Raw genomic sequence first — 22,052 nt, 5'->3', positions numbered from 1 at the left:
TTAATCTTCATTTAAACCCACCTATTCAGGGTGTGTGTGTGTGTGTGTGTGTGTGTGTGTGTTTGTGTTTTGAGACGGAGTCTCAGCTCACTGCAACCTCCACCTCCTGGGTTCAAGCAATTCTCTTGCCTCAACCTTCCTGGTAGCTGGGACTATGCCCGGCTAATTTTCTTTTCTTTGTCTTTCTATTTACTTATTTATTTTGATTGCAATAATGCAATCCTGGCTCACTGCAACCTCCGCCTCCCAGGTTCAGGAGATTCTCAGGCCTCAGCCTCCAGAGTAGCTGGATTTGCAAATTTGAGCCACCACGCCCAGCTGATTTTTGTATTTTTGGTACAGATGGGGTTTCAGCATGTTGGCCAGGCTGGTCTTGAACTCCTGACCTCAAGGGATCCGCCCTCCTTGGCTTCCCAAAGTGCTGGGATTACAGGTGTGAACCACTGCACCCAGCCCACCTATTCAGTTTTTAACTTCAATTTTAACTCACTTCTTTAAAAAATTTGTTTGACTTTTTTTCAGTGGTTAGCCCTGCTAAGGCAAGACCTCAAAAAATTAGTTTAAAAACTCTGAAGTGTTCATCTCCATGGGAATCTTTAGTAAAAGGCAAAAGATTTATATGATCTGAAGAGAAACTAGAGCATTGTTAGACTCTCATTACAGTATAACGTGCAAACAATAAAATGCATATATTTTAAGTGAACAATTTGGTCAGTTTTAACAAGTACATACACATCTGTAACCATCTCCCAATTAAAATATAGAGTACAACCGACCCTTGAACAACATGGGGGTCAGAGGTGCCAACCCCTCAATGAGGTTGAAGATCCATATGTAACTTTGTCTTCCCCAAAACTTACATGCTAATAGCCTACTATTCACCAGAAGCCTTACCAATAACATAAACAATTAACACAAATTTTTCATGTTGTATGTATTATACACTGTAATCTAACATTAAAGTAAGCTAGAGAAAGGAAAATGTGATTAAGAAAACCATAAGGAAGAGAAAGTATATTTACTATCATTCATTGGAAGTGGATCATCACAAAAGCCTTCATCATTGTCTTCATGTTGAGTAGGCTGAAGAGGAAGAGGAAGAGGAAGGGTTGATCTTGCTGTTCAGGGTTGGCAGAGGCAGAAGAAAATCTGTGTATAAGTGGACCCACACAGTTCCAGGCTCAACTGTATATCCATATATGAGATGGAGTATCCATCTATACCTCATCTACTCTATATATGTATATGTAATGGGCATACACATGTCTATAGCCATTTGCTTATATAGAGTACATCCTATTTTATATGGAGTATAAAATATACAGTGTATATCCATCCTTTATTTCTGTTTGTAGTCAACACCAGCCAGCGCACCCTCTCACTCTCTCCCCAGGTCACCACAGATCTGGTTTCTATCAGTATATATTGGTTTTGTCTGCTCTAGAACTTCAGACACATGCTCTCACACAGTATGCACTCTTCTGTGTCTGGCTTCTTCTCAGTGTAATAATTTCAAGATTTACTCATGTCGTTTCAAGTATCACTGGTTGTTCTTTTGATTGTCTGAATATAACACAATTTGTTTATCCACTTACTTACTGGTAGACATTCATGAGCTTTTCCCACAGGTTTTAATTATTATGAATAAAGCTACTGTGAATACAGCACACAAATATTTTCTGGGGACATGTGTTTTTATTCTCTTTTTTTTTTTTTAATTTTTTTTGAGATGGAGATGGAGTCTTGCTCTGTTGCCCAGGCTGGAGTGCAGTCACACGATCTTGGCTCACTGCAACCTCTGCCTCCTGGGTTCAAGAGATTTTCCTGCCTCAGCCTCCCGAATAGTTGGGACTACAGGCACTCACCACCACATCTAGCGAATTTTTGGATTTTTAGTAGAGACAGGATTTCACCATGTTGGCCAGGATGGTCTCGATCTCTTGACCTTGTGATCCACCCGCCTTGGCCTCCCAAAGTAGTGGGATTACAGGCGTGAGCCACCACATCCAGCCTGTGTTTTAATTCTTTCTGGGTAATTACTTAGGAGTGGAATTGAGGAGTGATAAGGAAAGTTTATGTTTAATTGTTTAAAGCCAAACTACTTTTCAAAGTGTTTGTCCCGTTTTACACTCTCACCAGCAATATATAGAAATCTGTTACTTCACATCCTTGCCAATGCTTGGTATTGTAAGTCTTTTAAAAAACTTTTTACCCATTCCACTTGGTCTGTAGTAGTATTTCATTTTAGTTTTAATTTACATTTCCCCATGACTAAAGATGTTGAACATCTTTTTAAGTGTTCATTGGCCATTCACATAACTTCTTTTTAAAGCATCTGTTAAATCTTTTGCCAGTTTTAAAATTGGGTTGCTTGTCTTCTTATTGAGTTGTAAACTTTTTTCATATAGGCTAAATATAAGATTTCCTTAACTATATCCACTGCAAATATTTTCTCTATGTACTTTCATTAAAAAAAGTTTTTTCGTTATTGTTGTTTGTTTTAATTTTTATTAAAGTTATACATACAAGCACAATATTTAAGAATCAAACAACTCTACAATTGTGTTATTTTAAAAAGATAAGAAAAGCAGACACTACTCTCAGAGCACTTGGAGGCACCTCTTTCAGCTTTTTTTTTTTTTTAATTCACTTCCTTGAGTCTAGATGACATGCTCTTCGGTAAATTTTATTTTAGCATTACCCTCTGACTTCCCACCAGGGAGGATGAGGGTTTAATTCTTTCCTATGGACACACATACTCTTTTCATCCCCTCATCTTTCCAATATAGTCATGCCATAACTTTGTCTGCCTCAATATTCGATTTACATTATTGGGATTATACGGAAACTGCACAATTGAGCCATGTTGTAACCTTTTAATATTTTTCCTTCCTCATCTAATATTGTTTAATTGTCCCATTGGCTTAGTTTTCATGTGTTGATCACCAATTCAACCCCAAGCTCGTTGCTGATTGTCTAAATCTCTCTCAAGTTGTTCATCCCTATGAAGTAGCCCTTCCCTAGAACGTCTGACTCGCTACAATCTGGGCTGGTTGCTCTCCATGTCATCCTGGGGATTCCCGTCATCCGTGTTAGAGCTCCTGATGTCTTCCTTTTTCAGCACTGGTACCATCTTGATGGCGAACAACCTCCAGTAACTAATTGTCTGTGCAACTACAACAGACTCCTGAAACCTCCACCTCCTTCAGTCATGCTGGCTCCTTCCAATCCATTCTCCTTCTGGCAGCCAGAGAATCTTCTTAATTATGAGCCCATACCTCATGAAGCCTCAAAGACTGAAAACATGCTTTTAAAAACATTCTGTCATATCACCTCACCTGCTCTGTTTTTCTCTGTAGCCATTCACCACCTGACACATTAAAATATATTTATTTGTCCATTCTGCCTTCCCTACCAGAATGTAAATTTCACAAATACAGAAACTTCGTCTTTTTACCCAGTGCTGAATCTCTGGCACCTAGAACACTATCTGTTATCTGAAAAACACTGTCTAACTTTTTTTTTTTTTTAAAGAATCAATAAAGTCTAATCCTTCCTTTCTCAATGGGATAATAGAGGCTAAACTGAAATTTTACTTTGGGTATGTGTATATTTATTTTGTCAGTTGATATCTAAAGTAAAATATTGGAACATCTGCCTAGTAAAAAAGGTCTGAAAGAATCACCCAGGCAGAAACAACACTGTATTCTTACAGGGTTAAGGAAAATGCTTCAGGAAAATCATGCCCTTTAGAGAGAACTTAAACGATACTGTCTTCAATCATGTTTTTCTAGCCTGTAGAGCTTTTTAAGAAAGAAATTGAGACTGTTTCCTCACCGAGAGTTATACAATGAATGGAGAGCTATTATCTGTGCATGCACAGTCTGACAATTGCAGCCTTGAATAATGACGTTCATTGAGAGAAGTTTCTGAGAGTCAGAGAGAGGCTGCCATAATAAAATGTATTTATAGAATTCTCTTGTCTTGGCTTAGAATAATTTAGTAGACAAATAAAAGTCTTGGCATTAATCCTTTAATAAGAATTCTATGCTGCTGCTTTTTTTTTTTTTTTTTTTTTTGGAAACTATTGAACAAAGTACCAAGTATTATAATATGCAATCTCTTAATGTACAAATTCAGAAGTGTCATGAATTACATGGGAAGACACCATGCTTGTTTTTCTAATGGTTTCACAGGGTAAAGCTTGGCTGACCCAAGCCTGGTTTCACCAATTCAATGAGACCTCTGTAACTGACCTACCCAACCAGGAAATCCACCTACATGCCTGTCCAGTTCAGGTTTCTGCCTTTGGTGGCATCCGAGGGTTTAACTTTGTACTCAACCACTTGGTTTAGTCTACAGATTGAATTATGTATAGATTTGCTAATACTATATGTGTATACTGTGAAATAGTTCTGATGTTAAATACTGATCCCAACTTTACTGGGAAAGTCCTTATCCAGAACTAGAATCACTGCCTGTGCAAAGCTGATGTTGCATGAATGGCATCTCCTGGAGTCTATAATGTGAATGGTACTCAATCAAGTCGCGCGACTTGGCAGCCCTGGGGCTCATCTCTTCCTCTCTTTGGACAACAATTTTTCATCCTTTTCAGTCCAATAGCTTCCCAGGGTCAGTGCTGACAAGCTCCCTGTGGAGTGCTCTGAGTCTCTCCATTTGCAAGAGCTCTAAGATCAATCTCTAAAGAATAGCTGTGTTCTACCAAACAATGGAGTAGCGCAGCTCTTTTTTTCCATTGCTTTAACCGTGGATTGTCTAAGTACCCCAAGATCCGCAAGGATTATGAAAGATTATACAATTGGGCATTTGTGACTCTAAGTGAGAGAAGGAATCTTCTAGATTGCATCCTATCTGGAAAATGCCTCTCTAATTTTCGGTTGCCATTGACTTACTGCTCATTCCCAATATTTTACCATGAAAGTAGGACTTCTGGCCACTGGCTATAGGTTTGCAATTTAGCAGCCTTATTGATAAACCAGCCACGCCTCTCTTACTGTTGAACCCTCAGCACCTAGTTGCAACGCTTGGCACAAACTCAGTTAATTTTTTTTAACTAAATTAAAATTGAAATTTTGTAAGCTAGGTAGTCAAATAGGGTGTGATTTATTTGTATTGGTTTTGCAGTAGAAGCAATAGATGGATGCACATTGAATCAAAATGCTGATCTGAGTTGATTACAACTAAACAAACACAACCTATGAGTTTGCATTTCATAGAAATCCACAGGGAATTTGTTGTAGGAAATATTTATCTTAAAACTTCTCTGACCAACAGGGTTGTTAGCTACAAGAAGAGCTCCTGAATTATGGAAATTGATCTCTTAGAAAAATTTTCAGAATAGAAGAGGCAATAATGTTCTTTGGATGTTTGAGTTGTAATCTTTTTTTTTTTTTGACAGAGTCTCACTCTGTTGCCCAGGCTGGAGTGCGGTAGCGCCATCTTGGCTCGCTGCAACCTCCGCCTCCCAGGTTCAAGCGATTCTCTTGCTTCAGCCTCCCATGTAGCTGACATTACAGGCATGTGCAATCACACCCAGCTAATTTTTATATTTTTAGTAGAGATGGGGTTTCACTGTGTTGACCAGATTGGTCTCAAACTCCTGGCCTCAAGTGATCCACCTGCCTCGGCCCCGCAAAGTGCTGGGATTGCCAATGTGAGCAACAGCACTCTGCCTGAGATGTAATCTTAAATTGAATCAGGGTAAAATTTTTTATTAATAACTAATAGAATCACTTATTAATAATTGTATCAGCACTTTTCAGTTAAACATGTGTAATTGTATAAAGTATATCATTTGAGACTCACATAAATCTCAAAACTGTGTGATTTTTAAAAATTTTCCATTTTGAAGATGAATAAAATTGAGGCTCAAAAAGACACAACTGATTGATTCATATTTACCCAGCTGGCAAGCATTTCAATTCTAAAACAATATTTTTTCTACTCCACTGCTTTATGCATTTTAATGTCATGAATGAAAATGGAAGGATTCATATTAACAGCTTGTTAATTAATGTTTCAGGTGTTGTACCAGGTGTTTGAGACCCAAGGGTACGAAGTAGAATAAGACATCCCTGCAGCAACCACGGGGATAGTGATAGGCAGTTTCTACCACGAGAGTGCCTGGTGGAAGCGACACTGCTGCTGCGTGAACACAGTCATGGAACCCTGCGAGCCTTTCAGGGATGGGGCCATATTACATCTTCCAATAGCCTTAGAGCCTTAGACACATAGTGTGCGCTCAGAAAATATTTGTTAGATGGAGAGATGACCATGTTGATATGAGAAAAAATGAGGGCCAGGCTTGGTGGCTCACGCTTATAATCCCAGCACTTTGGGAGGCCGAGGCAGGTGGATCACGAGGTCAGGAGTTCGAGACCAGCCTAGTCAACCTGGTGAAACTCCGTCTCTACTAAAAATACAAAAATTAGCCTGGTGTGGTGTCGGGTGCCTGTAGTCCCAGATACTTGAGAGGCTGAGGTAGAAGAATTGCTTGAACCTAGGAGGCTGAGGCTGCAGTGAGCTGAGATCACACCATTGCACTCCAGCCTGGGCAACAGAGCAAGACTCTGTCAAGGAAAGAAAGAAAGGAAGGAAGGAAGAAAGGAAGGCAGGGAAGGAGGGAAGGAGGGAGGGAGGGAGGTAAAGAGAGAGAAAGGAAGGGAGGGAGGGAAAGAGAGAAAGAAAGGAAGGAAGAAAAAGTAAGAAAGGAAAGAAGGGAAGGAGGGAAAGAGAGAAAAAGAAAGAAAGAAGGAAGGAGAAAGAAAGACAGAAAGAAAAAGGAAGAAAGGAAAGAAGGGAAAGAGGGAAAGAGAGAAAAAGAAAGAGGAAGGAAGGAGAAAGAGAAAAGGGAGGAAGGGAGGGAGGGAGGAAGGGAGAGAAAGGAAGGCAGGAAGGAAGGGAGAATAAGGTGACCCCCGGATCCCAGTGTGCTGCATCCTAGTGGGGATGGGAGTTTCCCAAGACTTTCCAGGCAGAGGTAGTAGTGAGGTCGCTGTGTGTTTTTAGAGGTCACCTGGTTATAGAGCAGCCACCTTGGCTAAAGAGATGTCCATGCTGAAACAATGAGAGGTGATTTCTTTGTACGTCATTCTTCAGCTGGTAGAGACAGACCAGCATGTGGTCTCCAGTACTGTTCGTTTCACTGTGACGGTGCTGTTAGCTGGGACAGTGAAGAGTCTCACTTTCATAAGATAAAAGCACTAGAAGTTGTTTCTCTCTCTCTCTCCTTTTCCCCCATTGCCTTAAAATTGTATTACCTTTTCGTTCAGATCAAATGCCGCTCTTGAGAGAACAATCTCTGTTTCTGAGTGATTTGTTGAGAACGTCAAGTGCCAGACCACACGCTAATTAAAGCTTGTCACATACCATAATGGCACCTCAGTAATACTCCAATTAACAGTTACTTTAATTACACCACTTACATGAAATTAATGAAGAGTCTAGCTGATGAGAAATAAGAACCTGTACATTAGAGCAACACAGAACGTTCAAGTTTCTGATGAAACAGCCTTTGAGAAATCTGTTCCTCCCCGTTGCCTAGTTTAAAAAAAAATATTTTCAGGGGGGCAGGAAAGTGGCTTTTTGTAAAATGAGCTGCCAACAGATGAAGAAAGAGAACTCATTCTCGCTGCTGGAAGGGCTGATTGCCCAGGCTTTGATGCCTTAGAGATTGAGTTCAAATCCTACATTTGCCTGTCTGTGTTTTCAGTGAATGAGGAATAGAAGAGAATTTCCTCACCCTGACAAAGGGCACCTAGAAAATATCACCAGCTCACGTTGTACTTGCTGGTGAGAGACTAGGTATGTTTCCCCTGCAATCATCACTAAGACAAGGAACCCACTCTCAAACTTGTATTCAGCATCGTACCTTGTACGTCGTCGTTTATAGCTAGTGTAGTGAGGCAAGAAAAGAAAAACACATTGAAATACAAAAAACAGCAAAACTTTCTTAATTTGCAGACAACATGATCATTTATTAGCAAAGCCAATGAAATCTACAAAACAAGGTACTAGAATTCATAAGTGAGTTTTGCAAGGTTGTAGAATACAAGATCAACATACAAAAATCAATTATATTTCTATATACCTTGAGCAACTTTTTTTTTTTGAGACGAATTTTTGCTCTTGTTGCCCAGGCTGGAGTATAATGGCACAATCTCGGCTAACTGTAACCTCCACCTCCCAGATTTAAGCAATTCTCTTGCTTCAGCCTCCCAAGTAGCTGGGCCTACAGGCATGCACCACCACGTCCAGCTAATTTTTTGTAGAGATGGGGTTTCTCCATGTTGGTCAAGCTGGTCTCGAACTCCTGACCTCAGGTGATCTGCCTGCCTCAGCCTCTCAAAGTGCTGGCATTATAGGCTGAGCCACTGAGACCTTGGGCAACTTTTTAGTCTCCCTGGGTCTGTTTTCTTATCCATGAAATGGCAGAAAATTTATATTATTTATAGAGTTTCTTTGAGGGTTAAGAAAATACAGGTTCCAGACTGGGCACAGGCACGGTGGCTCATGCCTGTAATCCCAGCACTTTGGGAGGCCGAGGCAGGTGGATCACAACGGCAGGAGTTCGAGACCAGCCTGGCCAACATGGCAAAACCCTGTCTCTACCAAAAACACAAAAATTAGCTGGGTGTGGCAGCGGGCGCCTGTAATCCCAGCTACTCAGGAGGCTGAGGCAGGAGAATCGATTGAACCTGGAGGCAGAGAGTGTAGTGAGCCAAGATCATGCCATTGCACCCCAGCCTTGGTGACAAGAGCAAGACTCCATCTCAAAAATACACACACACACACACACACACACACGCGGATTCATATTACAGGGTTCATATTACAAGTTTCAATAAATGTTGGTTTATTCCATTTTTTTTTTTTAGAGCATACCAGATGGAGCCTTCAGTGGTCCTAACATGGTCTTACCTTCCATCTAAGCATGAAAGAACAAATGTTGCTCTAGAGGAAAGTCACTTCAGCCTGGAGTAACACCCAGGGAACCCCTATAGCTGGAAACCATGCAGATGGAGCAATTGTTAAGAGAAGTTCCAAGACCAGAGACTAAGCTTTCCACATCTAATCTGTCTCTCTCACCCATGACCCTCACCACCACTCCTTCCCATTTCTTTGGTTTAAGCCTGGACTTTTATAGTGACCTCCTAAACAGTCTTCTTATTTCTAATCTTGCTCCTCTTAAATTCAATCTAACCACTGCTGCCAGGGTGTCCCTTTGGAAAGCAAATCTGATCACCTCATTGTTTCATTTAAACTCTCTGGTGGCTTTTTATTGCAGTCAGTTAAGCCCAAGCTTCTCAGCCTGGCTTGTGCACAAACACTGGGCGCCTCTTGGACTGAACTACTTGCACTTCTCCCAAATGCCAACCATTTTCTTGCTTCCCAACTTCCCTCAGTCTAGTTCTGCTTCCAGAATTCCTACAACTTTACTCCACACCTGCCAACCCCACCAAACCATCACCTGGCAATCTACTATGCGTCCTTCCAGCCCAACTCAAGGTCATTTTCTCTCTGAAGTCTCTCTGGACTGCTCTGGGCAGGAAAACTGTGCACCTCCTCCAAGCTTCCAAAGACAGTTTACATCTTTATCATGACAGTAATTATGTACTACGGTAATCTTTATTTACTTGCCTTTGAGCTCCTTGAGGGCACAGCCATGCGGCATTCTTCTCTGTGTCTCTTGGAATCCTTCTCTGCTTCCTGACGTGTTCCTTTGGCCCCACCCAGACCTGACAAACCCCACCTGCTCCTTTCTGCCATGAAGGTTATCATTCCTTCCATTTCAACCTAACTCTAAGATCTCTGCTGAAATCTGGCCCCTTCTAGACACTCTTCCCAGGATTTTCTTTCCACTGGGTTCATGGTGGCCATTTTGCCATCTGGGTAGTCCAAAATGGCTTTCTGGTTTTCGTCTTTGCCTTCTTCTCATATAGATAGGTAGAGAGTGCATGAGAAATGAAGAAAAACTACAAAATATCATGCTAGAAAGTAAGGTACTACCATACATACAAACATGTGGATTCGTGAAACGGAAGGCTTAGGCTAACACTAGCTCTAGAGCACATAGAACTTAATGTACACTACCATAGTCATCACAAGGGGAAGGACCATTCAATAGATTATTCAGGGACAATTTGGAAGCCGATTAAAAACCCAAGCTTCAAATTTCCATTAGTCTCCAAAATGAATTTCAGTGAACTGAAGGATTAAAACATGAAAACATAAGAAATCTAGAAGGACATATAAATAGCTTAAAGCTTGGAACAGAGAGAACCAGTTCAAGCAGTGGAAGAAAACACAAAGAGAAAAACCAACAGATGCGAATACACAAAATGGGCATCTTAAACGATCTATATTAAAAGGTAAAAAAGAAAAAGGAAAAAACGTGTAACCAGTTTGACAAAAAGTCAATACATGGTATGTAAAGAGTTTACCAAATGCACAGGAAAAACACTAAGACCCGATTTAGAAAAAACTAACCAGGACAATGTGCTTCATTAAACAATGTACCTGAGGGCAAACAAATAGCTAAAAAGTACTTTGAAGTATCAAATCCCAAAGAAATCAAATGCCAAGTAAAACTATGACATGATTTTCACCATTAATTTTTTTTTTTTCGTCAGAGTCTTGCTCTGTTGCTCAGGCTGGAGTGCAGTGGCATGATCTTGGCTCGCTGCAACTTCCACCTTCCGGGTTCAAGTGCTTCTTGTGTTTCAGCCTCCCAAGTAGCTGAGATTACAGGTGTACACCACCATACCTGCCTAATTTTTATATTTTTAGTAGAGATGGGTTTCCCCATGATGACCAGGCTGGTCTTGAACTCCTGACCTCAAGTAATCTGCCCACCTCAGCCTCCCACAGTGCTGGGATTACAGGTGTGAGCCACCATGCCTGGCCTCAAATTTTCAAAGAATTTAAAAGGTGATAATACTTGTTACTGGTGAGGATGCTATAAGAAGACTTTTTCATATACAATTTTTGTTTGTTGGTGGAAATGGAACTTTATGGAAAGGAATTTGGTAGTAAGTATTGAGAGCCTTAAAAATTACTGTCAAAGAGTAGGTTAAAATTACGTGGGACATTGCTGGCTGGTGTGATTTAATGTAAGCATGGTTTAATTTTTTATATTCATCCTTTATTTTACAAATTATCAAAAATAAACATGTTAACTTTATAACAAACAAAATGTTTTTTGTGTTAGAAACCTTAAAAAGAAACTCACCCAATCATCTCATGTCAAGAAATCTATCTGAAGGAAATAAGAATAGACCTGAATAGACCAATGACAAGCAGTAAGATTGAATCAGTAATAAAAAGTCTTCCAACAAGGAAAAACACAGGACTGAATGGATTCACAGCCAAATTCTACCACAAGTACAAAAAAGAATTAATATCAATACTCCCAAAACTATTCCAAAAAATTGAAGAGGAGGGAATTCTCTCTAATATCAAAACCAGACAAGGACACAACAAAAAAAGGAAACTACAGGCCAGTATCCCTGAGGAACATAGACACAAAAATCCTCAATAAAACACCAGCTAACCAAATCTAACATTACATCAGAAAGAGCATGCATCACAAATAAGCAGGATTTATACAGAGATGCAAGGATGGTTCAATATATGCAAATCAATAAACATGATATAACACATCAACAAAATAATGGACAAAAATCATATAATTATCTCAATAGATGTAGAAGAAGCATTTGATAAAATTCAGCATTCCTTCAAGATAAAAGCTGTTAATGAGCTTGGCAGAGAAGGAACATACCTTAAAATAATAAAGGCCATATATAACAAACCCATAGCTAACATCATAGTGAATGGGGAAAAGCTGAAAGTCCTTCCTCTAAGAATTGGGACAAGACAAGGATGGCCACTTTTATGGCTCCTATTCAACACAGTACTGAAAGTCCTAACCACAGCAATCAAGCAATTGCAAAAAATAAAAGGCATCCAAATTGGAAAAAAATGACATCAAATTGTCCCTGATATCATATCTAGAAAAATCTAAAAGCTCCACCAAAAAGAAATATTTAGATTTGATAAATTAATTCAGTGAAGTTGTAGGATACAAAATCAATGTGTGAAAGTAGCGTTTCTATACAACGATAACGATCTAACTGAGAGAGAAATTGAAAAGACAATCCCGTTTGCATTAGTTAAAAACAAATACCCAGGAATAAATTTAACCAAGGAGGTGAAATATTTCTACAAGGAAAACTATAAAACACTGATGAAAGAAATCGAAGATGACAGAAACAAACAGAAAAACATCTCATGCTCACGGATCAGAAGAAGTTATATTGTTAAAATGACTATCTTGTCCAAAGAAATCTACAGAGTCAATGCAATCACTATCAAAATACCAGTGTCAAGGTTGGCCATGGTGGCTTGGCCACCATGCCTGTAATACCAGCACTTTGGGAGGCCAAGTCGGGTGGATCACCTGATTTCAGGAGTTCGAGGCCAGCTTGGTCAACATGGTGAAATCTTGTCTCTACTAAAAATACAAAAATTAGCCAGGCATGGTGGTGGGCAGCTGTAGTCCCTGATACTGGGGAGGCTGAGGCAGGAGAAACACTTGAACCTGGGAGGTGGAGATTGCAGTGAGCCGAGATTGTGCCACTGCACTTCAGTCTGGGTAACAGAGCAAGACTCCATCGCCAAAAAAAAAAAAAGTCATTCTACACAGAATTAGAGGAAACTATTCTAAAATTCATCTGGAACCAAAAAAGAGTGCGAATAGCCAAAGCAATCCTTAGTAAAAAGAACAAAACTGGAGGCATCACATTACCTGACTTCAAAATATGTTATAAGGCTATAGTAACTAAAACAGCATGGTGTTGGTATGAAAATAGACACATAGACCACTGGAATGGAATAAAGAACCCAGAAATAAAGCCACATGTTTATAGGCAACTGATCTTCAACAAAGCCAACAAGAACTTACACTGAAGAACAGACACTGTCTTCAATAAATGGTGCTGGGAAAGTTAGATAGCCAAATGCAGAAGAATGAAACTGAACCCCATCTCTGCCCATATACAAAAATCAATTCAAAATGTACTGAAGACTTAAAACTATAAAAATACTGGAAGAAAACCTAGGAAAAACTATTCTGGACATTAGACAAAGAGTTTATGCCTAAGACTTCAAAAGCACAAGCAACAAAAACAAAAATGACCAAATTGCACTACATTAAACTAAAAAACTTCTGCCAGCAAAAGAAATAATCAATGGAGTGAAGAGACAACCTATTGAATGGGAGAAAATATTTGCAAACTGTTCATCCAACAAGGGACTAATAACCAGAATATACAAGGAACCCAAGCAACTCAACAGGAAAAAAAAACCCTAAATAATCCCGACATTTCTCGAAAGAAGACATACAAATGGCCAGCAAGTATACGAAAAAAGGCTCAGCATCACTAATCATCAGAGAAATGCACTATCTGAGATATCACCTTAGCCCAGTCAGAATGGCTACGATTAAAAAGACAAAAAAATAACAGATGTTGGCAAGGATGCAGAGAAAAGGGAACTATTATTACACACTGTTGGCTGGAATGTAAACTAGTATAGCCACTATGGAAAACAGTATGGAGATTTCAATTACCATTCAATTCAGCAATCCCACTAGTGAGTATCTACCCCTCAACCAAAAAAAAAAAGAATTAATGTATCTAAGGGTTGCCTGCAATCACATGTTTATTGCAGCATTATTCCCAAGAGCCAGATACGGACCCAGCCTCAAGTGTCCATCAACAGGTGAATGGATAAAGAAAACGTTATGTATAATATATATATTCTCTTTTACATATAATATATATTTCTCTTTTGTATGTTATATATTTTATATTTTTCTATTCTCTTTTACGACCAAATAATACTCCATTGTGTGTGTGTGTGTGTGTGTGTGTGTGTATATATATATATATGTATATTTCACTGAAGATAATGACCTCCAGTTCCATTCATATTGCAACTGACATGATTTTATTCTCTTTTATGGCCAACTAATATTTATAATATTACAATATTTATAAAACTAACCTTTTGTAAATTAAATTCATATAAATTTATTTATATACATATAATCATGTGCAGCCACATGGACGGAACTGGAGGTCATTATCTTCAGTGAAATAAGCCAGGCACATAAAGACAAGTATCGCATGCTCTCACATGTGGAAACTAAGAAATCTGGTCACATGGAAGTAGAGTGCAGAGATGGGTAACAGAGACTGGGAAGGCTGAATGTGGAGGAGAGGGGAAGATGAAAAGACATCGGTTAGAGGGCACAAATACACAGTCAGAGAGCAGGAGTAAATTCACTGTTTGATAGCATGGGGGGTGATGTAGTTTACAAAATGGATTGTACTCAGGTGATGGACACCCTGAATACTCTGACTTGATCACTATGCGCTATATAATGTAACAAAATCACTATGCGTTATATACATGTAACCCCTTGGGGCTCTGGCTGCTTGGACTCTACCCCTCTCTATGTACCCTGTAATTTTTTAGAAATAAAAATTGTAAAAAAGAAAAGATGATGACCAAAATAAATGATCCATAGAATGCTATTTACAACAGCCAAAAGATGTCCAAAATAAATTAGACAACATTCACGTAGTGGAGTACTACATGCAATTAAAATTATATTTAGGAGGAGCTCACAAAAACACGGGAACATACTTAAACTGTTCCTGTTTGTTATCAGCTTGCTGTTCGTTTGCTAAGGCCACCATAACACATTACCACAAACCAGATGCCTTGAACAACTGAATTTAATTGCCCCGCAGCTCTGGAAGCTGAAAGTCTGAAATGAAGGTGTCGGCAGGCTTGGTTTCCTCTCGGGCCTCTGAGGGAGAACCTGCCGTGGACCTCTCTCCTAGCTGCAGGTGGCTGCCGTCCATTCTTTTTGTTTCTTGGCTTGTAGCAGCATAATTTCAGCCTCCACATGGCATTCTCCCTGGGTTTGTGTCTGTATCCAAATTTCCCCTCTTCGTATGGACACCTAACACATTGGAACTGGGCTCATCCTGGTGCCTTCATCCTAGCTCAGTCATCTGCAAAGACACTGTCTCCAGATAAGACCACATTCACAAGTACTAGGGGTTAGGACTTCAACCGCTTATGGTGGGGGTGGGGGCGGGACACATGGTTCAATCCGTAACACACAGTGATGTTTTATATACAAAAAAAGGAAATTAAGATGTAAAACCATAGACATCAAAACCACGTTTTGAGACAATGCATAGAAAATGACTGGCTCACCCTGTAATCCCAGCACTTTGGGAGGCCGAGGTGGGTGGATCACCTGAGGTCAGGAGTTTGAGACCAGCCTGGCCAACATGGTGAAACTCCATCTCAGCAAAAGTACAAAATTTAGTCGGGTGTGGTGGCACACACCTGTAATACCAGCTACTCAGGAGGCTGAGGCTGAAGAATTGCTTGAACCCAGGAGACAGAAGTTACAGTGAGCAGAGATCATACCACCTCATTCCAGCCTGGGCAACAGAGCAAGACTGTCCCCCTCCTCCTCCCCAAAAAGACTGGAAACGGTACACCCAAATGTTCACAGAGGCCATTTTGCGAAGTACACTTATGAGTGATTTCCGCCCCCGCCCCCACAATGTTGCTCATATTTTCTATGCTGAGACCTAGCAATAGTTCTTCTTTCAGGACAAGGCTTGCCTCTCCCGCCCCCCGCCCCCAACACACAAAGGAGGCTCAGGCTTGCGTGCTGAGTTATAAACAGACCACCGTATCCTCCATCAGCTCCAAGCTCACTTCCAGAATCAGCTCTGTGGTCTGGGGCTGGGACTCTGCAAAGTCCATGTCCGTGTCACCAGCTGGTTCTCTATCAGGCTCTGCCGGCAGCGGGGATGGGGGCCTGAGAGGCTGAAAGGACTTACTCCTCCTTGTCACGCAGCTGTTCTTCTCCGCCTTGGCAGCCACAGCTCCTGTGATAACAGCAGCTGGATCCAGTATGTGGTTTTCTAACCTCTTGCAGAACCAGCCTCAATTTGCCTTCCTCTTTCCCCAGCACCAGCCAAGCAGACACCCTCCTCAGAGGTCTGGGTCCCAGCTCCACTGAACCCCTCCTGTAGCTCAGAGACCCCAGCACCAGCCAAACAGTGGCCACCTCCAAAAGCTGGATTTAGTGGTGCAGGACCCGTCCTTTCAACCCCAAACTCTTCCTCTCTTCCCACAGCCTCAGGGGTGGTAGCTGCTTCCTGTACGGTTACCCTCATGACACTTTAGAGTTCATTTTATCCTTTTAGTCACCTGGTTAACAACTTATACTTAACAATTCTTCATATGAAATTCTCTGTGTTCAGGTAATTGGTGTGGTTTGTCTCTTGATCGGACCCTGACTGAAGCAGCTTGTCCCAACCCAGCCAGAAAGCCCCACCTAGCTGCTAGGAAGGTCCTGGGAGGATTTCTCAAAGGCAGAGACCAACCCCCCCTTTCCATAGCTTCAGGAGTTTGGAGCTAAACTTGATTTTCTAAGGGAAATGAGGTCCTCTCTTTGTTTTTTTTTTTTTTGTTTTTTTTTTTTTTTTTTTGAGACAGAGCCTTGTTCTACAGCCCAAGCTGGAGTGCAGTGGCTCGATCTTGGCTCACTGCAACCTCTGCTTCCCGGGTCCCAGCTAAGCAATTCTTCTGCCTCAGCCTCCCAAGTAACTGGAAGTACAGGCATGTGCCACCATGTCCAGATAAATTTTTTTTTCTGTATTTTTAGTAGAGACGGGGTTTCACCATATTGGCCAGGCTGGTCTTGAACTCCTGACCTTGTGATCCACCCGCCTTGGCCTCCCAAAGTGCTGGGATTACAGGCGTGAGCCACCATGCCTGGCCGAGTGTCCTCTCTTCTTGCCCTCAAAGCTCCTCTCACTGGTTCCCTCCCCCTGCAGCCCTCCTTCTTCCCATCTTCTCTCCACCTCCCCCTCTGTCCTCCCCCTTCCCACCATTCCTGGTCTACTCATCCAATCAGAGAAAGAACAGAACATTCTTTAAAAGCTTAGGGACTTTAACTTCACAAGGAGAGCCACTCTAGGATTTTTCTGCTTCCAGCAGGAAGTAATAAAAACAAAAGGAAAGGTGTTATTTCTGCCCTCAGGACACTGGGTCACAACCACCCCAATAGAGCCTTCCAGCCTCATCTGGGCCATGTGTCCGTCCATGGGAGGAACCAACAGAAGCGGATCAAGTGGGCCAGGTGCAGTGGCTCACACCTGTAAGCCCAGCACTTTGGGAGGCGGGCGGATCAACTGAGGTCAGGAGTTTGAGACCAGCCTGGCCAACACGGCAAAACCCCATCTCTACTAAAAATACAAAAATTAGCCAGGCGTGGTACTGTGTGCCTGTAATCCCAGCTACTTGGGAGGCTGAGGCAAGAGTATCGCTTGAACCTGGGAGGCCGAAGTTGCAGTGAGCTGAGATCATGCCACTGCCCTCCAGCCTGGATGGTGGAGTGAGCCTCCATCTCAAAAAAAAAAAAAAAAAAAAAAAGAGGTGGACCGAGGTCTGTGGCCTTAGCATGAATTGGGCTGTAGATGACTCAAGTATTGTTTTCTCTTTTCTTGAGGTCAAATCAAGGCTCCTCAGCTTGGGCTTCAAGCGCTGGCAGCCATCTTCACAGAAATTCAGGTGACCTTCATGAAAAAGCATTGCTGTGGCTTGCCTGAGGTCCTCTCGAGGCTCCCTGGCCACCTGCTCGGGTCTCGGGCTGGCTGGACTCTAGTCTCTCACTCTGTCTCTCCTCTTCCCCTCCAGGACTCTGCTTTTCCCATCCAGGACACTGCCTTTGAGAAATCCTCCTCTCCCTTTAACACTGATCCTTACCCCAGATGACTCCTACTCTACCTTCAGTGCCCCTGCTGTGCTCCCGCAATGCACTGAGACCCTGTGTGGTCTCTAGCCTTAGCCCTTCCACTCTTGTTGCCACCAAGACTCTCATCATCCCTCTCTGCCACCAGGCTGGCCCATTCTCAGGACGAGGACTGTATGCCATATGCTTTTGCACCTGCCACACCCAGCACAGGGCCTAGCCCAGTGGACATGGGTTTGACCAGGGCTAGGCTTTGCAATAGTCAGAGCTGACTGCACACCACACTGTCTTCCCTGAGAAGCACCGGTCCTCCCAGGGAGGTGGGACTGTCCAGGTGACACCATGACAAGTAAGGTGGTGGCTCAGGTGGGGACACCCTACCTCCAGGGCTCAATGGCCAGGCTGAATCCTCTATCCTACAGCAGGTGAGGGCTGCCCCTCCACTGCGACATGGTGCCCAGGCTCCCAGACATGCTGTTTTGTGGCACATGCCTCAGTCTCCATCCAGAGCGTCTTCCAGCAAGACAGTCACGTGATCATGGCCAGGCTGTGCTGGGAAGCCGGCTATGAGCAGGTCCCGTCTGCTTCTCCTGCCTGAGCCTTCTTCTCCTGCCCGCGCCTGCTTCTCCTGCCCGCGCCTGCTTCTCCTGCCCGCGCCCTGCTTCTCCTGCCCTCGCCCTGCTTCTCCTGCCCGCGCCTGCTTCTCCTGCCCACGCCTGATTCTCCTGCCCACCCCTGATTCTCCTGCCCGCGCCCTGCTTCTCCTGCCCGCGCCCTGCTTCTCCTGCCTGTGCCTGCTTCTCCTGCCTGCGCCTGCTTCTCCTGCCCGCGCCTCCTTCTCCTGCCCGCGCCCTGCTTCTCCTGCCCGCGCCTGCTTCTCCTGCCCACGCCTGATTCTCCTGCCTGCGCCCTGCTTCTCCTGCCTGTGCCTGCTTCTCCTGCCTGCGCCCTGCTTCTCCTGCCCGCGCCCTGCTTCTCTTGCCTGTGCCCTGCTTCTCCCGCATCGGCACCATTTTCTCTCTCATGTGCTTCGCTTGGGTCAAGACGATGTTTTCTTGCTGTGAGCACTTGTCACTGCCTCTGTCTCTCCCCTCAGCCGCCCTGAGCCTCTGGTTTCCCAGGAGAGTGGGGAGCTTCTTTAGGGTAAAGTCAAGTTGGCTTTAGCACTCCCCGGTGCCTCTCCCCGGTCCTGGACATCCTAGCTGACAACATTCCTGATGACTCTCAAAGCCAGGCTCAGCACGGCTTTCGCTCCTGGAAACTCACTCTCAGCGGGTTGCCCACTCCCAGCAGGATTAGGGTCTCTATCCTGGCTGTTCGAGTGGTCCATGTGGTTTGTGCAAACCTTTCTGGAGCCTGACCTCACTGTTCTGCAGTCATTGGTGGCCTGCCTGCCTCCAGCTGGACTGTGAGTGTCTTTCACGCCTGTCTGCATCGCTCCATCACTGGGCACTCACCTCCGGGCAAGAGGTCTCAGGAGTGCCAGTAAGTAGCAGGTGAGGTCTGCCAGCCATGAATATTCACGGAACTCTCTGCCAAGTGAGGAGCACGGGGCTGGGCACAGAGAGACGTTGAGCAGTGATGCAGTCACAGCAAACACCTCAGTCTGTCCTTCGGGAGCTGTCCCTGACGCAGGCAAGGGGCTGGGCCCTGACCGGGCGCTGGATGAGGGCTGCTCTGGAAGGGAATGTGAACCTGCCGACTGCTATCTTGGGTCATTCACACCAGCTATGAGCCTGCAACACTCCTGGAGCCAGGGCCAGAGTGCTGTGGCCTGAGGGGCTCTGGAGGCCACCCCAGCTCGCAGCACCCACTTCAGAGCCTCCCATTAGCACCCAGTCTGGATTTTTCACAGTGTGGACCGCAGAGTCCTGAATCATACAACCTCCGTGCTGGGGCCCAGAAATCTTCACTAGTGACCTGGGCGACTTTAACGTACTCTAAAGTTTAAAGTAACTCTTCTGGGTCTATTGCCATCCTCCCTCGCAGCTGTAAGTTCATAAGAGGAGAAGCTGAGATGGAGAAGGGGAGCAGCACGACAGATTGGTAGAAGGAGCAGACCGAGCTCCGAGGCATCCCATAATGTGAGCGAGGGAGCTGGGAGGCGGCCTCAGAGGGCACAAATGAGAGAGGAGAGCTGGGAGCCCTGGCAGCCAAGCGCCAGCATCATGTCATCCAGGCAGCACCTTCTGATGAGCCTGCTCCCTGGTCCTGGCCCTGCACAGTGGCACTCATGAGAAAAGTCGCCATCCTCTCCGTGTGAGACCCTTGTAAGCCCCGCTGGAGCCGTTTCAGGCCGGGAGAGCCAACTACCACTGGCACTGCCCTCTGCAATTTGGAGGATCTCATTATCAAGAGTGAGGGTAATGAGGTTTCCTTCCAAGGTACACACAACGTTGACTCGTTATTTCAAGTACCCTCTGTGTATCAACTCATTTCATCCTCCCAGCCATCCAGGGAGGTAAGCACTCTGGTCACCGGCTTTGCACAGAGGAGCAAGCAGAGGCAGTGAGGGTAGGGAACCGTGGGGCTCAGCCTGTAAGAAGTGGGGCCTGAATTGTACCACCCGGCACAAGCAGTTTCACATACTTTTCTTCAAGTTTTCCAGTAGGTGTTATTGTGCCCATTTTATAGGAGGAGACTGAGGTTCAGATAGAATCAGCAATGACTTGAGACAATTAGAAATGAGGAGATAGACACATGTGCACAGATATTTGGCGTCCCGTGAAATGCATTTTGTAGAGGAATGGGAAGGAGGTCAAGGAGACTCAGCAGGGACTGTGGGACGCATCACAGTGGAGGTGACCCAGAGCTGCCTCCTTCAAGATCAAAGGATTTGGGCTGGGTGCAGTGGCTCACGCCTGTAATCCCAGCACTTTGGGAGGCTGAGGCAGGCAGATTGCCTGAGGTCAGGAGTTCAAGATCAGCCTGGCTAATATAGTGAAACACCGTCTCTATTAAAAATACAAAAATTAGCCAGCTGTGGTGGCACGCACTTGCAATCCCAGCTACTAGGGAGGCTGAGGCAAGAGAGTTGCTTGCACCCGGGAGGCAGAGGTTGCAGTGAACCGAGATTGTGCCATTGCACTCCAGCCTGGGTGATAAGAGTGAGACTTTGCCTCCAAAAAAAAAAAAAAAAAGATAGAGGATTTTGCCTGGTGGATGAGGTGAGGATGGCACCTGTAAATACCAGAAAAAGTATGGTGTGTTCAACGAGCAGCAGGCAGCGTGGAGCAAAGCGGAAAGAGGTGGACTTGGACTTTACCCTTGAGCACCAGAGGCCCCTGTGAGGTTCTGGAGCAGGGAGGACCTGCCCATTCTGATCTGAGGGATGAGGGAGTGGCAGAAGCTGGGAGGGGTGGTGCATGGGGGCACACCTCCCTCCTCATCTCCGCCCACTGTGGGTCTGCACATGATTCTTCTCAGGAAGATGGAGGCTGCTTCCTGCAGATTTAATTCAATGTCAGCTGCAAAGCTCTATTAGCTAAATTGGCCATCAACCCGCGTGTCTGTTCCATATAATGGGGTTTTGTACAAAATGAGTTTTTCACTGTGTTAAAAAGTGTCATGTTTGAATCAAAACTTATTCCAACGTTCGGGCTCATGAAAGCCTCAAATGAGCATTGATCAATGGGTTCCCAGGTGTTTCCATGGAAACAGGAGACAGGAGGAAGCACACCAAGGTGATGCTCTGGGTGCTCATTGGTGTGACCCACTTCCCATCAGTTCCACCTGAAAGCAGAGACCTGGAGGTGGGGGGAGACGGGGCTGGATACCATGTGGGGACCAAGGGGAGGGAGAGACAGAGATGCCTCAGCCTGCCTGGTGCTTGAGCCTCTACGTCTGAGTCGAGCATGCTTGCTGCAGCAGCTAAACATGTATTTAAGAATTTATTGGCTGGGTGCGGTGGCTCATGCCTGTAATCCCAGCACTTCAGGAGGCCAAGGCAGGTGGATTACCTGAAGTCAGGAGTTTGAGACCAGCTTGGCCAATATGGTGAAACCTCATCTCTACTAAAAATGCAAAAATTAGCTGGATGTGGTGGTGGGCACCTGTAATCCCAGCTACTGGGGAGGCTGAGGCAGGAGAATCGCTTGAACCTGGGAGGTGGAGGGTGCAGTGAGCCAAGATCGTGCCACTGAACTCCATACTGGTGACAGAGCAAGATGTAGAAAAA

At 44.0% G+C, this 22,052-nt stretch overlaps 1 non-coding gene across 1 annotated transcript; it reads right to left on the bottom strand.

The window, feature by feature from the left end:
• Positions 1–527: 527 nt before the first annotated feature.
• LOC135269879 (U5 spliceosomal RNA) lies at positions 528–644 on the bottom strand. Its single transcript, XR_010338117.1, has one exon. It is a non-coding gene; the product is annotated as a U5 spliceosomal RNA (small nuclear RNA).
• Between the last annotated feature and the right edge of the window lie 21,408 nt (positions 645–22,052).

The sequence above is a fragment of the Aotus nancymaae genome, unplaced genomic scaffold (genome assembly GCF_030222135.1).
Source record: "Aotus nancymaae isolate 86718 unplaced genomic scaffold, 86718_ANA_hifiasm-v0.15.2.pri h1tg000057l, whole genome shotgun sequence".
NCBI classification, from domain to species: domain Eukaryota; kingdom Metazoa; phylum Chordata; class Mammalia; order Primates; family Aotidae; genus Aotus; species Aotus nancymaae.
The sequence above is the reverse complement of the archived record's forward strand: the minus strand, read 5'-3'. Positions and strand labels throughout refer to the sequence as shown.